The following is an 18,031-nucleotide window of genomic DNA, read 5'->3' as shown; positions in this document are numbered from 1 at the left end:
CCGAGCAGCCCTGGCCCTACCCCGGGGGCATCCGGAGCCTCTCTCATCCCTGAGGAGCAGATCCTGCTGCCCTTGCCCCTGCCCCTGCCCCTGCCCCTGCCCCTGTGCCTACCCCTGCCCCTGCCCCTGCTCCTTCCCCTGCTCCTTCCCCTGCCCCTGCCCCTGCCCCTGCCCCTGCTCCTTCCCCTGCTCCTTCCCCTGCTCCTTCCCCTGCCCCTGCCCAGCACTGCAGCTGCACCCCGGGCTGGCAGCAACCCCAGCTCTGCACAGAGCCCAGGGCTGTCCTGGGGGTGCCCTGAGCTCCATCACTGACCTGAGCTCCATCACTGACCTGAGCTCCATCACTGACCTGAGCTCCATCACTGACCTGAGCTCCTCCATCCTCACTGACCTGAGCTCCTCCATCCCTGACCTGAGCTCCATCACTGACCTGAGCTCCTCATCCTCACTGACCTGAGCTCCTCATCCTCAGTGCCCACAGACCTTGGGGTCACAGCCCCTGCAGAGCTGTCCTGGGGGTGACCCCAGACCTTGGGGTCACAGCCCCAGCTGAGGGGCTCCTCTCACGGGGGGCACAGAGCTGCTGCCGTGGGGCTGGGGAGGGTCTGTGGCTCTGTCCAGGTTCCCCCCCAGGTTTGGGGTGAACAGACAGATCCAGGCTCATCCAGGCACACACACCCATCCCTGCTGGCTCCTGTGAACAGGAGCTGCTGCTCTGTGAACAGCAGGAAGGAAACCATGGTTACAGAGCCGGGCCGGAGTCACACAGGGCAGCACCGCACGCCTGGCAGGCTCTAATCTCGTTAGGATCAAACCCCGGTGAAGGATTAAAGCCCAGATTAGGAGCAGTGCAGGAGGAAACCCCATCCCTCTGCAGGCACAGGGCAGAGAGGTCTTGGTATTGATGTGAATTACTTCACTAATTATTTTTCACTAAATGAGCCCTAACAATACCAGTTTCCATCTGAAACCACGGATTTCAAGGCACAGAGCTGGAAATGACCAGCACATCTGTCACCTGCTCTGAGAGGAGGGAGGGTGGGAAGGAGGATGGGGGAAAGGAGGGGAGAAAAGGATGGGGAGCGCTATTGCCTCATCCTGCCTCCTCTCCTGAAGAATGAGCTTGACTGGGATGGGAAGGAAGGGTGGAAAGCAGAAGCGGGGCCGGGGGAGCCCAGACGAAGCTGTGCTGGCAGAGGTGCCGTGTCCCGGGTGCCGTGTCCCGGGTGCCGTGTCCCGGGTGCCGTGTCCCGGGTGCCGTGTCCCGGATGTTTCCCAGCCCGGACCCCGGGCAGGATTCCCGGGGCTGTGGGGAGCGGCAGGAGCAGCCCAGGCTCCACCCCGGGCACAGCCAGCCCTGCAGCGGCCCCTGCCCTGCCAGGGGAGCTTTATCACCTCGGGAATAAAACACAATCACCCTCTAACGCAGCCTCTCATCTCCGCGAGGTGAGCCCACCTCTCTGCCTGCCTGGGAACACTTAATGAGATATTTGCATTATTTACAGCCAGCTTTCCTAACCGTGTTATTTACAGCTGCCTGCTCAGCAACAGGAGTGAGCCCAGTTAACCCTTTGCCCTCCAGGCTGTCACCTCCGTGCAGCTGAGGCAGCTCCAGCCCAGGGCAGAGGCAGAAATGGGACAGAGGGGGCTGTGCACGCCCCTCACACCCCCAGGGGCTGCAGCCTCCAGCCGGTGCCCACGGGACCAGGAGGAGGCACAGGGACAGGGACAGGCACTGCCCGTTCCACCCCTCTGCAGTGCAAGGCACAGAAATCGGGGATCTCCGTGGCTTCTCAGTGTCAGGGGCACAGGGGAGAGGTTCCCGTGTTCTCATGACTGCTTGTGTAATCATAAGTAATCCTAAATTAACCCGAACTTAAGAACCCTGACCGTGTTCTTAAGATTACTCACGAAAGGTCATAAAAATCAGGGAATCATCAGAACTGATGGACACCCTCAGGATCCCCCAGCCCAGCTTTGACAGAACTGCACCACGTGCATTAACCACATCCCAAAGTGCCTCACCTGCTCCTTTTGAACACCCCAGAGCTCCATCACTGCCCTGGGCAGCCCCTGCCAGTGAGGAGAGGTTCCCAAGCTGAACTCTCCTGGCACAGCCCTCCCTGGGGCAGAGCCTGGCCCTGCCAGGGGCTCCCCCGAGCCTCCTTCCCCCCGTGCCCAGCTGGGTAAGAGCAGGGGTGGGAGCAGGTCAGCCAGAAGGGCTCCTGGGGTGAAACAAGAGACTCTGGGCTCTCCTGGGGTGATCTGTCCTTGCTGCTGACCCCTCAGGCTGGGAACTTCCAACCACACCCAAAGCCATCATCGTGCAGAGAGCTCATCACGTTGGAAAGGGAGCTTGGTTTCAGAATATAACAAAATGGTGACTATTAAAAAAACCCTAAAGAAACACTCTCAATCCATCGTGCTGAGGTGTCTGATCTGTGTGGCTTTGAGGCTCCGGGGTCCCTGGTCCCACCCTGAGCCACAGGAAGCAGACTTTTTACCTCAGCAGGGCTGGGAAGGAATAAAACTGCAATTCTTTCATTGTGGATCTCACTGCAGTAATCTAACCCTTCCCAGCCCCATGAGGCACCTCTTCCCTCTGTGCTCTCCCTGCCCCAGAGCCCCTGTGACCCGGGCAGGGACAATCCCTGCATGGAAAGGGCTTTGGGATGCCTTGGATTTACCTGAGCCGGGTTCCTTTGCCCTGTAAGGGGTTAACTGCTGTCAGAGCTCTCACAGGCTGTGTTCACCTGCGGGGTACCCGTGTTTGCACAGGCTGAGCCCGGCCCTGCTCTGGAGGGACAGTCCCCCTGACCAGCCCTTCCCGGGAGAGCAGGTGGCGTTTCCTGCACACAAACCCGGGAGTGCCACCCCCTGCCCAAGGGCAGCAGGGCTGGGACCTCACCCAGCAGGGCTGGACCTGGAGCCAAGCCTGCATCTCGGGCAACCTGTCCCAAAAAAGGCACAGGACACCCGCAGAAGGTGTGGGAGATGTGATGGGAACGGTGGAGTGATGGGATCCCAGAATGCCACAGAGGTTTGGGATTAAATCCCACCCATCCCACCCTGCCATGGCAGGGACACCCCCACTGCCCCGGGGTGCCCCAGCCTGGCCTCGGGCACTGCCAGGGGACAGGGACAGCCCCAGCTGCTCTGGGCACCCCGTGCCAGGGCCTGCCCGCCCCAGGGAAGAGGAGGCAGAGGTTCTGCCCAAAGGAACTCCAAACCCAGCTCAGCTCCGGGGGAGCAGCAGGGAAAAGCAGCAAAAGTGTGAAGTGGCCAACAATTATTTGTTGTTTCTCAAAACGCAAGAACAAAGGGCTGTCAGAAAATAATTAGAGAGTGGGTGCAAAACAAAGGAAAGAAAGCAATTTTTCGCATAGTGCGTAATTAAAGTGTGGGACTCATTACCCCAGGATGCCGTGGGAGCCAGACACATAAATGGATTTGAAAGGCAATTAGACAAATTAATGGAAGAAAAGTCCATCAGAGCCTATTAAACACAAAGCCAGGGATAGGAGACTATTGACAAACCCACAGCAGCAGCGTCACCTCTCTGCTCCTGGGGGATCCTGGAAATGCCAAATCCCTGAGCCAGGGCCTGGGCCAGGGCAGGGAATGGGCTGGGAATGGCTGGGAATGGATGGGATGGGATGGGATGGGGTGGACATGAGCAAAGGATAACCACAGGCAGCATTGGGCAGGTCCAGTGCAGGTCTGTGCCCCTGAGGGGGCTCTGTAACGCTGTGCCTGGGGATGGACACAGAGCTGCAGTCATACACGGAGCTGGAGCCTCCTGGAGGTTCCCAAGAACTTTTTAATTACAGCTTAATGCCGCTTCCTAGCCCTGGCAAGATTGGAATGTCCCTGGCAATGGCTGTGTTTCCCCTTCCCCTTTCCCAGAGGAGCTGCAGCCCTTCAGGCAGGTTTGGGGCAGAAACAGGAATTCCTGCCCCTCTGCCAAGAGCTCCGAGCTGAGGGATGTGCCCGGAGCCAAGGCTCCTGCAGGCTGTGCCAGGCTGGCACCATGGGCAGGGCTCTGGGGACAGGCAGGGCACTGTGCCAGGGCTGCACTGCTGCCACCAGCCCTGCCCCGGCAGATCCAGGGGGTGGAGGGCTGGGAAGAGGGGCCAGGCTCCGCAGGGAGCGGCAGGGCTGGGAGGGGAGGGGGCTGCTGGTCTGGGGGCACCTCGGGGACTGGGGCCTTGCAGGGACAGGAGGGGAAAAATGGCCCCAAAATCAGGAGAGCTCTTTGGAGCTCAGAGACAAATCCTGCCCTGGAGGGTGGGCAGGCCCTGGCACAGGGTGCCCAGAGCAGCTGGGGCTGCCCCTGGATCCCTGGCAGTGCCCAAGGCCAGGCTGGAGCAGCCTGGGACAGTGGGAGGTGTCCCTGCCAGGGCAGGGGTGGCACTGGGCGGGTTTGGGGTCCCTCCCAGCCCAGCCCAGTCCGGGGTTCTGTGGCTCCCTCGTGCTGGGGCTGCAGCTCTCCCTCCCCAGCGCTCCCTGCCCGGACTCTGCAGCAGTGGCTCAGCCACGCTCCTTCTGCCACTCACAAATCAATAATTTACAACCCTCATAATGCCCAGAATCTGCTCTCAGACTGAAGGAATTAATCCTGATTGTAATTACCAGGAACATCAAATGAAATATTAATTCAGCCCTTTCATGTTTCCCCCTCAGTCCGGCGCGGGCGCACAAAGGGTGACATTTGGGGAGGACAATGTACAATGTTCCATGGCAAAGTCCTGATGTGCAGCAACTCTCTGGCTCTGAAGGGCTGTGCTGGCTGTATTACAAGCTCACAATATAGGGCTTTAAGAGATATAAAAGATGACATTTCATTCTTGTTCTCTGGAACATTTCTGTTTGAATGGAATTCTTTCCTAAAGAAAATACCAGAAAAGAGGAGATTCGAGTGACATTTCTAGCACTGCAAGGCTTTGATTTCAGATGCACAGATCCCAGCAGCCTGAGCTCCAGAGCCTGGGGGGCCAACAGGCTCACTCCCAGCCAGTCCTGCAAGATCTGGGGTGAATTATTATCATCGCCTTTGGGAATTATCATCACCTTTGGGAATTGTCTTGGTGCAATTTAACCCGGACACACCATCAGTGACCAGTCAGGTAGGGAGAAATTGGCAAACCATTCCAAAAGACTGGCAAAAGTCTTTCCAGATTGTGAGCAGAAGTTTCAGGCAGTCAATAAAGGCTGAAATATTCTCCAGATGTAGGAATGTGACACCCAAACCTGAACCCCTGTTCTGAGGGATTCCCAGAGGAATCCAGGGGAGTTCTGCTCGGAGATGCCACGGCAGGAATGAAAGAGCTTGGATTGATCCTGTGCTTCCAAAACAGAGCCTGTGCTCCCAGGACTCCTGCTGGAATGTTCAGCATCGTGCTGGGCTTCACCAGGGAGAGCAGGAAAGGTTCATCCCCCCACAGGGTGCTGGCACTGCCCAGGCTCCCCAGGGAACGGGCACGGCCCCGGGGCTGCCAGAGCTCCAGGGGGATTTGGACAGTGCTCCAGGGTGGGAATGTTTGGTGTTTGGGCAGGGACAGGGTGGGACTGGTGACCCCTGTGGTCCCTCCCAGCTCAGGATTTAAGGATGGCCAAGACTCAGCACAGGCAGTGATGGTGATGTGAGCTGGGCACGGCCTCGGGCCCAGGTGGGTAACAAAGGCTCTTTCTGCTCCAGCAGCCTCTGGAATTCTCGTGGATAACAAGGGCTCTTTCTGCTCCAGCAGCCTCTGGAACTGGCGTGGTCCCAGGTGGGGCTGAGCCCCCTCAGCCCTGGGCTCGGGGTGGTGCCTGCCCTGAGGGTCCGTGTGCGCTGGGACTGCACAGGTCTGCCAGGGAAACCCACCCCGAGCAGTTTCTGCCTGGCTGAGGCTCTGCACTAATTAGCCCATTGTCTGTCCTGCAATTACAATTATTAGCAAAAAGCCCCCAATACAATGCTAACAGCCCAAACAATGCAGCGCGGTGGACTCGGTGCTCTCAGCTCGGGACCAACAAAGCCCTGGGGAGGCTGCGCTGACACTCCCGGCATGAACGGGCTGCTCCTCCCCGGGACCAGCTCATTACCGCCCGCTAATTGAGCCCGCATTTCCCCGCTGGCACCGCGGGGACCCTGATTCCTGATTCCTGGGAACAGGGATCTCTGCACCCAGCACAGCGGGGCTCCATCCATCCCGGATTCCTGGGAACAGGGATCCCTGCACCCAGCACAGCAGGGCTCCATCCATCCCTGATTCCTGGGAACAGGGATCTCTGCACCCAGCACAGCGAGGCTCGATCCACCCCTGATTCCTGGGAACCAAGGATCCCTGCACCCAGCACAGCGAGGCTCCATCCACCCCTGATTCCTGGGAACCAAGGATCCCTGCACCCAGCACAGCGAGGTTCCATCCACCCCTGATTCCTGGGAACAGGGATCACTGCACCCAGCACAGCGAGGCTCCATCCATCCCGGATTCCTGGGAACAAGGATCACACCGCTCCATTTCCAAACTTTGCACTCTGCACCCAGTGAAAGGTCCAGTGGGCACTGACCCGCCCTGTCCTGGCAGAGCAAAGCCCCTCCAGGGCCTCCTCAGGAGCACCCAAGGGATCCTCTCCTTCAGAGCAGGGAATTTGTGGGGATCAGCAAATGCCGAGTGAGGAGGGAGCATTCACTTCAGATCACGAGAAAACTCACAGAAAACGCCACGGTACAGCCCAAAAAAACCTTTACACTCAGCAGAACCGTGGTGAGGGTGTGTGCACACACCTTGTGGCTAGTAAAGATGGAATTCCTGCATGGAAAAGAAACATTTGCACAGTCCAGAGCAAATAATTTCCATTTTCCAAGCACTGAGCACGCATTCCCTGGTCAGTTCTGTTGATTCCCCCTGGGCACAGCCCTGGGCACAGCCCCACAGGACAGGATCAGCCCCAGCTCCCCACAGGACAGGATCAGCCCCAGCTCCCTGGGCACAGCCCCGCAGGACAGGGATCTCCATGGGTGTTCCAGGACCTGGCTCAGGTCCTTTCCTGGGGAAGGAGGGGTGGACATGGCTGGAGCTGGGGCTGGCAGCTCTTTGCAGTCCTTTGCAGAACCTCAGCCAGGGCAGAGGCATTTGTCCAGAGCTTTATCTCCCTCCAGTTCCCGTGGGGCTGGCCCTGACTCTGGCAGAGCCCAGGGTCCCAAGGGAACCCGAATTGTTCCCTCCACAGGCCTGATGTGCCTCAGCAGCAAGGAGATGAGGAACGAATCAAATGGAAGCTTGAGGGAAATCTCATGGTCAATAATACATTATTTATGTCTGAAATTAGTTTCTCCCGTCCATCATTAGCATAATTGCCCCGGTCTGGGCCAGGTCTGAGCGTGTTCCTGCCGGAGATGGACCTGAGGCCCTCACGGGAATTCACCTGGCAGGGAATGAGTGCCCGGGTGACAGCCCAGGGCCGGGGGATCTGCCCAGCCCCACGAACAGCCCCAGCCCTGCTCCCCTGCTCCTCTGCCTCCCCACTGCCCCTCCTCCCGAGGCGTCCCTGACTGCCCCGGCTCTGCTTTTACCTTTTTCCTTTTCTCCCTGGAAAGAATACTCCTCACACAACATTTAATGTACAAACTGCCTCCCCGCTATTTCCCAGCTGGCTCTGAGCCCTGCCAGTGTCCCACAGCCACCCCTGCCGGGGTCTGGGCTCTCACACTTCCATCCCTTCTCCTGTCAGTCCTGGACTCCCATCCCAGGGATTTCTCCACCCCCTCAGCCCCTCTGTGTGCTCCCCCTTTGAGGCTGAGGTTTTTACATCTGTGTAAAATCAAACCCGCTCTTTGCTTTTCCAGAGGGCCGTGCACGTCCAGGAGCAGCTCATTTATTTCTTCCTGCCCTTCTGCTCCCTCTGAAGTTCGCTCCCAGAGCGAGCCCCACTGCCCGGCTGCCCCTCCGCGAGGTGGGGATGGCGCCTCCACAGGGACCGGCCCAGGACATCAAACACCAGCAGCCTCTGTGGGGAAGGGATTTCCGCTATTTGTGAGCGTCAGATCTCCCTAAAAGCACTTCAGAGACAAAAGGGAAGGGTTTGGCCCCGCTTTGAGGAGAGGGGAATAAAGATGAACTTGTTAAGTGATCTCCCTCCAGCACCAGGAGCTCCCCACTTCAAAGGTCAGCACTGCCAGCCGTGGGGACACAGGGACACTTCTGTCCTCCGGAATGCCAGAACCAGGAATTCCAGAAGGAATGGCTTTGATGGCCTCAAAATGCTCTCCCCATTAGTCAGGCTCACGCAGTTCCTTGTTATTTAGTGTAGCACACCAAAAAAGGGCATATTTTCAATCAAGAATAATTAATCTAAAAATCAGCACTTTGAAACACTGAATGCAGCATTTGACCCCATGAAACACTGAAGAAAAGCCATTTAGCCAATTATATCAAAGATTGGCCTGGCAAAACAAATGCCATTTCTCGTATTTGGATTAAACATTTAACTCTTCCATGTGGTTTCATCTGAAGTACCGAACTTCCGTGGTTATCCAGCATGTTTTCTCTCCAGAGATGCTTTCCACAGCCACCCTGTGCTTGCGAGCAGCCCAGCTGCAAAGTTTGAGATCCTCCAGCCTGCTCAGGCTGTGCCACAGGGATTTAAATGCAGATGGACCTCCCATTCCTCGAGGAATGTGTCCAAGGCAGGCCTGGACATGGCACTCGGAGCTCTGGGCTGGTGACAAGGTGGGGACCAGGCACAGCTCAGCCCTCATGCTGCTTTTCCAGCCCCAGGGATTCTGTGATTTCACCAAATCAGGTTTTATCTGGCCAGGACAGGATGGCTTAACCCAAACAGTGCATGTCCAGCCCTAGCCAGCACTCCCTGTGCCCCTGTCACACGAGTGGCATGCAGGTGTCACACGGGTGGCACACAGGTGGCACTGCAGGGCTGGCTCTGACCCTCCAGCATCCACCTTTGATTCCAGGGCTGCCCTGAGCCCAACGAATCAAACTCTCCTCTCCTCTCTGGAGTGCCTGGCTGGCTCCCAGAGCTGTTCCAGGTTTTTCCAGAGGCCTTCCATACAAAAACTGTCTTTTTATTACAAACACTGTCAAAGGTTTGAGTTGCTGCTCTGCACCCCCTCATTTATCATCTGCTGAATCCATACCCATCACTGAGCTCACAGCTCTGCCCTCGTGTCCATCCCTCCCGACACAACAACAGCTTCATCCTGGAACTGCTGGAAAGGAGAATTCCAGCCCTGCACATTCCTCACTGCTGACAGATCAGCACCTCGCCAAAACAGCCCCAAGCAGACACTCCAGCACTTTCAATGCACAGGATAAATATAATTATTAACCTCAGATCCCTCTCTGAAGGCGTTGGCATCGCTGTGTGATTCATCCCAGGGACCACAGACAGTCTGTGCCACAACTCCAGGGCCAGAGGCAGCTCTGGGAGCAGTGACTGCAGCACCCGGGGCAGCTCAGGGGAGCACCCCAGGAGGGGCCAGGGCTCCCCCAGCTCTGCAGCAGCACAAACCCCCTGCTCCAGGAGGAGCCTGGCCCCAGGGGAAACACGGCTGTTCCCTGTTTGCAGGGATGGAGGAGGGTCCTGATCCCAGCCCCCCTGATCCCAGCATCTCCTGATCCCAGCCCCCCCTGATCCCAGCCCCTCCTGATCCCATCTCCTGATCCCAGCCCCTCCTGATCCCAGCCCCTCCTGATCCCAGCATCTCCTGATCCCAGCCTCTCCTGATCCCAGCATCTCCTGATCCCAGCATCTCCTGATCCCAGCCTCTCTTGATCCCAGCCCCTCCTGATCCCATCCCCTCCTGATCCCAGCATTCCCAGACTAAAGCATCTCTTCCCAATGGGAAAATCCCATGGAAAAGAGGGTGTTAATAAACTGAGGATGTTCCAAAGGGTGGGAAAGAGGAGCAGAGGGCACAGGACTGAAATGGGCCTTTCCTGGTGAGCTGCAGCCCTGACACAGGATGGAGATGGCCCGGCCCCTTGGGGGGCTCAGCACAAACCCAGGCTCAGGAAATCTCTTCTCCCATGGGAATGGAGGTGGCCTGGCCCCTCTGGGGGCTCAGCACAAACCCAGGCTCAGGAAATCTCTTCTCCCATGGGAATGGAGGTGGCCTGGCCCCTCTGGGGGCTCAGCACAAACCCAGGCTCAGGAAATCTCTTCTCCCATGGGAATGGAGGGATGGAGGTGGCCCGGCCCCTTGGGGGGCTCAGCACAAACCCAGGCTCAGGAAATCTCTTCCCCCCTCCTCAGCAGCCCGAGGGCAGCGAGCTGGGCTCAGCGCAGGCCCAGCCCTGCACAGCAGAGGCTCCCCACGGGGAGGAAGGATGGCTCTCCAAGCCCTGAGACCACCAGCAGAATTCCCAAAAATACGTGGAACTCCAGGTAACCAATTTCAGCCAGGAGCCAAGAACACTGACTCCTGCAAGGCCTGCACCTGTTTGTTGTTCCTTTAAAATGCCACGGAAATTGGCAGCAACATGAGGTGAATGTGCTGAAATTGTTCCTTAATAGGAGTGAAGTGAGAATTAGAACAAAAATAACACAAATACTGTGTTTGCAGCAGAGAGAACAAAGTGTTCACACTTCCAAGCTGATGTCTGAATGTTCTTATTTTTCCAGTGGTAGTTTACTGCCAATTTCCAAGGAAAAGAGGCAGTGGAGGGGTATGCTTGGGTTTAATAGGAAACAGATTAACACAGGCGATAGTAAAGGAGAAAAATAAAATACTCAGAACAAACCCTCCAGGGTGAGGGTGACCTTGGGGTAATCCACCTCCAGGAGAAAAATCCAGTTCCAAGGGGAGTGTAGCAATCACCGTGGTGACAAACAGCTCTGGAGGTGGCTCAGCCCCGGCTGCAGGGGACACTCCGTGCCCAGGACAGCAGGAATTGTCACACCCCAGAGAGGGGAAGGAAATCAGAGCCTGATTGAGCTCACTGTGCTCGGTGACCTGGCAGGGACAGCCCTGTCCCCAGCAGGGACCCTGAGAGTGCTCCTGCCTCTGGGGACATCCCTCATCCCCCTCTGCTCCTTGGGGCTGATCAAACTCCCCCTGCCCTGAGAGGCAGAGCTGCTCTCACTGCTTCCCTCTCCAAGGAGCCCAGAGCTGCTAATCAAAAGCTTAGAAGTGGCTTGAAAATGTCAAAGGAAAACCGAAAATTGCTGAGGAGGAACCAGGGCACAATCTGGTTTTAGGTACTCACAATCCCTTCTTAACTTTTCTCCCAGATTTCATACAAAATGTTACCAGTTTGGATAAGATTTGCCTTTGCCCATAACCTGAGTATATCACAGGAAATAGCCATCCTTCCTGTGGGTTCCCTCCTGGCACTGCTGCCCAGGGCCTTATTTCCAGTGCCTCCCTCACCACCACAGACTCCTCTTTATGTCAATACTCTTCTTTTTCTGCCACAAACACTCGTGAAGAAATCCTTGTTCTTGGGCAGCCCCTTGGACACCAGGCCCCTGCTCCCCTCCCCGGAGCCCCGTGGCCAGCTCAGAACAAGCCCAGCCCATTCCTCGGTGCAATAAACCCGGGAGAGCTGGAGAGGATTCCAGGGAACAGCTGAGCGGGCATATGGCACTCCATCCACACTGACAGCCGTCCAAACTGTTCCTGCAACAGTCACTGCTAACTGCTTTATCCACATTTGTGTGGGACTTGGGGAAAATAAATCTTAAAAAATTGAGAATGGATAAACCACCACCATTCACTGTTAACGAACCCCTTCTTCGATAGTTAATTAGTTCCAACTGTTGAAATATTTTGCTGTGCCTAACAACTCCTACCAGCAATTCTGCAGCTTCACAGAGCTCAACAGAACCCAGGCAGGAAAGTTTGTGGGCTGAGATCAGCCCTCGGTACTCGGGCAAAGAGCAAAGACAGAGCACACAGGGCAGCAGGAAACACAACCTGTGCATCTGCCCCTGTACCTGCACACACACGTGTGCACACACACACACGTGTGCACATACACACACACACGTGTGCACACACACACACACACACACGTGTGCGCACACACACACACACGTGCACACACACACACACATGTGCACACACACACACGTGTGCACACACACACGTGTGCACACAGCTTCTACAGCCTCTGGGTGGAGCCTGTAACCAAATCCTTCTGTGAACCCCTAGCGAGGGAATACAGAATTTAGATTGACTCCAGCCCCAGAGCTCCCCCTGAGCCCCCTCACCACCGGCTCCTGCACTGAGCTCCAACATCGATTCGTCTGAGGACCTTTAGAAATTGACATTTTACCGAATAGTTAATCCTTTCTTTTCCTTTGTCTCCTGCAAAAATAATTGTTTTAACATTTTAGGTAAAGTCTTTTGTCATGGACTGGGTTTTTCGTGGGTGTTTTGTGAGGCTGGGATGAGATGTGGCATTTGAGACCACTGCAAGGGATGGAGGGAGAGGACAGGGGAATGGATCCCACTGCCAGAGGGCAGGGAGGGATGGGATTTTGGGCAGGAATTGTTCCCTGGCAGGGTGGGCAGGCCCTGGCACAGGGTGCCCAGAGCAGCTGTGGCTGCCCCTGGATCCCTGGCAGTGCCCAAGGCCAGGCTGGACACTGGGGCTGGAGCAGCCTGGGACAGTGGGGGTGTCCCTGCCAGGGCAGGGGTGGCACTGGGTGGGATTTGAGGTCCCTCCCAGCCCAAACCAGTCTGGGATTCTCTGGTTCTTCCAGCACAAGGCAGATCTTTCCCCAGTTTATACATTTAATTAAAACTTTTCGGATCACTATCATTCAGAGGCGCCAGCACAATTCACTTTCAGTTTTCACGAGGACTCAAATCACTCACTGAAACTTCTGATTTCTCTCTCCCACATTCAAACCTACACAACCCCTCAAACCTACACAACCCCTAAAATACATCCAAACTCTTCAAATACCCAACTCCTTAAACACATCCAACCCGTCAAACGCACCCAACCCCTCAAACATGCAACCCCTCAAATACCCAACCCCTCAAACACAACCAAGCCATTCAAACACACCCAAGCCATTCAACGACACCCAACCCCTCAAACCCCCAAGTCCCAACCCCAGCCCCAGCCCCAGCCCCCAGGCCCTGCGGGTGCAGCTGCCCTGCTGTGGGAGCTGCTGCCCATGGCCGGGCAGTGTTCCTGCCCCCTGCACACACACAGGACCTTCCTTCCCCTGCACACACACGGGACCTTCCCCCCTGCACACACACAGGACCTTCCCTCCCCCTGCACACACACAGGACCTTCCTTCCCCTGCACACACACAGGACCTTCCCCCCTGCACACACACAGGACCTTCCCCCTGCACACACACAGGACCTTCCTTCCCCCCTGCACACACACAGGACCTTCCTTCCCCCCTGCACACACACAGGACCTTCCTTCCCCCCTGCACACACACAGGACCTTCCCCCCTGCACACACACAGGACCTTCCTTCCCCTGCACACACACAGGACCTTCCCCCCTGCACACACACAGGACCTTCCTTCCCCCCTGCACACACACAGGACCTTCCTTCCCCCCTGCACACACACAGGACCTTCCCCCCTGCACACACACAGGACCTTCCTTCCCCTGCACACACACAGGACCTTCCCCCCTGCACACACACAGGACCTTCCCTCCCCCTGCACACACACAGGACCTTCCCCCCTGCACACACACAGGACCTTCCTTCCCCCCTGCACACACACAGGACCTTCCTTCCCCCCTGCACACACACAGGACCTTCCCCCCTGCACACACACAGGACCTTCCTTCCCCTGCACACACACAGGACCTTCCCCCCTGCACACACACAGGACCTTCCTTCCCCCCTGCACACACACAGGACCTTCCTTCCCCCCTGCACACACACAGGACCTTCCCCCCTGCACACACACAGGACCTTCCTTCCCCTGCACACACACAGGACCTTCCCCCCTGCACACACACAGGACCTTCCTTCCCCTGCACACACACAGGGCCTTCCCTCCCCCTGCACACACACAGGACCTTCCCTTCCCCCCTGCACACACACAGGACCTTCCTTCCCCTGCACACACACAGGACCTTCCCCCCTGCACACACACAGGACCTTCCTTCCCCTGCACACACACAGGACCTTCCTTCCCCCCTGCACACACACAGGACCTTCCCTTCCCCCCTGCACACACACAGGACCTTCCTTCCCCTGCACACACACAGGACCTTCCCCCCTGCACACACACAGGACCTTCCCCCCTGCACACACACAGGACCTTCCCCCCTGCACACACACAGGACCTTCCCCTGCACACACACAGGACCTTCCCTCCCCCTGCACACACACAGGACCTTCCTTCCCCCCTGCACACACACAGGACCTTCCCCCCTGCACACACACAGGGCCGGGCAGGCGCGGGCTGGGGGGAGCTGGCAGCACGAGGGGCTGCAGGATGTCCCCCCTGAGCCCTGCAGGCTGGTCTGAGCCACCAGCCCTGCCAGCAGGGCACAGTGCCCAGGACACGGCGATTACACAAAGGTGACACGGGAATAAAACCTCCAGGCAGGAGGAGCTGCCTGCTCGTGTTAACACTGAAATCATTCCCAGCTCAGGCCTGCGCTCCTGTGAGCGCTGTCACAGCAATTAGAGGTTTTAAGGAAACCAAAGTCATAGATAATGTATTGAAATAATAAAGTGACATTTTGGTACGCAAGCAGCAGACATTAGGGAAATGACAACTGACTCCAAAACGTCCAGAAAGATATTTAAATCAGTAATGCTGAATAAATGAAATGAGCAATTACTGGTGTGTTTGACAAAGCATGATACAACAATATATTAGGCATACATTAGCTCAGCCTTTACTCACTGATCTTTATCTGCTTTTAATTAATGAATTTAATTGACTGTAAGGGAGATTTCAGAATGGCTTGTTACAAGTCAAGGAGAAGAAACATTTCCTATTTTGGAGAGCAGAAGCAAAGGGAGACACCGGGGTGGAGCCACTCCTGGGCTGTGTCTGTGCCCAAGGCTGGCAAGGGACAGGAGAGGCTGTATTTTATCACAAAATAATTGTGATTTTCATTGTGATTTTCATTGTGATTATCTCATGTGTTCTCTGTGCTCTCCTGTGCTCTTCTCTGTTTGCACTTGTCTGTGTCAGTCCAAGACATGTGCTATTCCAAAAAAGCATCAATAATATTAAGTCAGAAAATAAGAGCAAACTCCCTAAAATTGAAGATTTATTGTGCTATTATGCACATAATCCTTACAAAGACTGATTATTATTATTATTATTATTATTATTATTATTGCTTTGTTTTCAATTACATTTTAAATAACAACTGTTTGTAGTTTTCTCTCTTTGCCACACTTGGGGATTAAAATAGATGCTTAAACTATTTGAAACCAGTTGAAATTAGTTCTGTTTTCCATATCTGGGGAACAGAACAGAGGCTTAAACTGTTTGCAGTGAGTTAAGCCTGGGACTGTCAGATGGAGCGCACTCCTGGAGTCTCTCAGTCAGTGATATTTAAATGTCTCGAGGCTTTGCCCCTTCCAGGGTGGAAGCCTTTTGTCTCCCCCAAACATGAACCAACAGGGGCAGGAAGGTGCTGCAGTGCTGGGGGTGCTTTTATTGGGTGGTTTTTAACAAGTCCAGCAGGATCGATCCCTCCCAACTCCTGCAGCCCCCAAACAGAGCAGGAGGAAGGAGCAGGAGCCAAGGGACAGCCAGGACAGGAGCGGGGGGAAATGCTCTGGGGAAGGGGTGAAACCCCAGGAGCGTGCAGGGGGTTTCGTGGATGTGTAACTCCTCTCATCCCTGAGTTTGCCACCACAAGACCCCGGCAGCTGCAGAGCAGAGCCAAGAGCAGCCCTGGCTCCACAGACACCCGAGTGACCCGGCCATGAAGTACCGATAATTCACTCATTGTGTGAGCTCCGTGTGCAGGGAGCGAGCACAGCTCAGGAAATGCTGGGAGAGCAGCTCCCCATCCTTCCTGCAGGGGGAACGGATCCCAGTGCTGAGGGCAGGGATGGAGGGGATCTGGGGCAGGAATTGTTCCCTGGCAGGGTGGGCAGCCCTGGCACAGGGTGCCCAGAGCAGCTGTGGCTGCCCCTGCATCCCTGGCAGTGCCCAAGGCCAGGCTGGATGGGTTTGGAGCAGCCTGGGACAGTGGGAGGTGTCCCTGCCAGGACAGGGGTGGCACTGGGGGGGTTTGAGGTCCCTCCCCACCCAGCCCAGCCTGGGGTTCTCCGGTTTTCCAGACAGGAATGTCCCCACACACCTCTCGTTCCCCAGGAGCACTGGGGGTTGTTTTTTCACTGCCCTGTGATCAGCCAGGACGGAGGAGCCCCGTTTCTGTTTACACCTCTTGTCAGAAGCCTGAGCTGTCAGGGGGAGGCTGAGGAGGGAGCTGTGGGAGGCAGGAGCCCCCCGTGGGCTCTGCTCCCTCAGTTCCAGCCCAGCACAGCCCATCAGGCACTCTAACAATGCCATTAGCTGGGCATCCTCAGCGCAGCCCCAGAGCTGCCAAACAGCTCCACTTCCATTAAATATTAAAATATTGTTAAATATTAAAACAAAACTTCTACAAGATAAAAGCCAAGCAAAAGTCACCACCCATTCTAGTATTTTTCACAGTTCTGTCTCAAAGCGTTTTGTAACAGGAGCGGCCTGGGCACTGGGGAAAAACCAAAGGATCAGAACAGCTCTGAATTACAGCATGAAACCATCGAGCTCCTGTGGACTGAGAACACAGAACACAATAATCCAGATTTGCCTGACAAATTCATCTTCCTTGTCTCTGTTCCTGGCTGTAACACGCGCAGGAGGAAGAGGAGGAGTCACCAAAGGGAGCAGCTCCTTTGAAATCCTGCCCTAACCTGCTCCTGTACAATGAATTAAATTTTTTTTCTCTTTCAGGAAAAAAGCTCTTTTTATTTCTCTCTGTGCAGTGACCCTGATCAAACCCATTCTACTGAAGGTGGGTGCAAGACAAGGGAAGGGTAAATTCTGTGCAGCCTTTGCCCAAAAGGAGGGCTCTGTGCTCATGGCAGAGTCACCCAGGAGAGCGTTCAGGGATCACTGCACCCTCTGAGCCCCTCTCAGAGCTGGCTCTGCCCCTCCCCAGAGCCCAGGCAGGGGCTGCAGTGGCTCTGCCGTGGGAATGGCACAGGGAACAGGAAGGGGCAGAAATTCCAGGCTGCCACGGGGCTGGAGGTGTGAGGAACAGGACCTGCTCTTCAGGGAGCACAGCAGGATCCCGTGTGGAGGGCTGGGCACACACAGCAGCTGCTGCTGGGGGCTCCCAGCCCCACAATCACCTGAGGAGGAGTCCCCAGAGCAGACCCAGAGTGACAGAACCTTTCAGGGTGGAACAGCCCTCGCAGAGCACCGAGCTCAGCCTCCCCCAGCACTGCCCCACCCTGGCCCTGCTCTCCCCGGTGCTGGGGTCCCATCCCAAGGAGCTGCCCCTCATCCAAGCATTCCCTGCAGAACCCCCAAAGCTGCCCCACCTCTGAAACACCCACAGCTTCGGGGGGAACAAATGTGTGCAGACCACCAAGAGAACAAACCCTGGGGTGCAGGATTTATGGGATCCCTGCATTTATGGGACACACGGGGCCAGAGCAGACCCTCCTGCAGGTCTGGGAAGCACTGGGACAGGAGCACTGGGATGGGAGCGCTGGGATGGGAGCACTGGGATGGGAGCACTGGGATGGGAGTGCTGGGATGGGAGCACTGGGATGGGAGCACTGGGATGGGAGGACTGGGATGGGAAGGCTGGGATGGGAGCGCTGGGATGGGAGCACTGGGATGGGAGGACTGGGACTGGAGCACTGGGATGGGAGCACTGGGATGGGAGTGCTGGGATGGGAGCGCTGGGATGGGAGCACTGGGATGGGAGCAGTGGGATGGGAGCACTGGGATGGGAGCAGTGGGTTGGGAGCGCTGGGATGGGAGCACTGGGATTTTCCATGCCAGCCACCAGCACCTCCTGGCACCCCCTCACCCCCAGCCCGGGCCAGCAGCAAACTCTCTAATT

At 56.3% G+C, this 18,031-nt stretch overlaps 1 protein-coding gene across 2 annotated transcripts in view; it reads right to left on the bottom strand.

The window, feature by feature from the left end:
• NEGR1 (neuronal growth regulator 1) overlaps positions 1–18,031 on the bottom strand; it is a 159,893-nt gene that overhangs the window by 108,155 nt on the left and 33,707 nt on the right. The window lies entirely within an intron of this gene.

This window comes from Prinia subflava, chromosome 10 (genome assembly GCF_021018805.1).
Source record: "Prinia subflava isolate CZ2003 ecotype Zambia chromosome 10, Cam_Psub_1.2, whole genome shotgun sequence".
NCBI lineage: Eukaryota > Metazoa > Chordata > Aves > Passeriformes > Cisticolidae > Prinia > Prinia subflava.
Note: the sequence above shows the minus strand (reverse complement) of the source record. Positions and strands in the feature narration are given on the sequence as shown.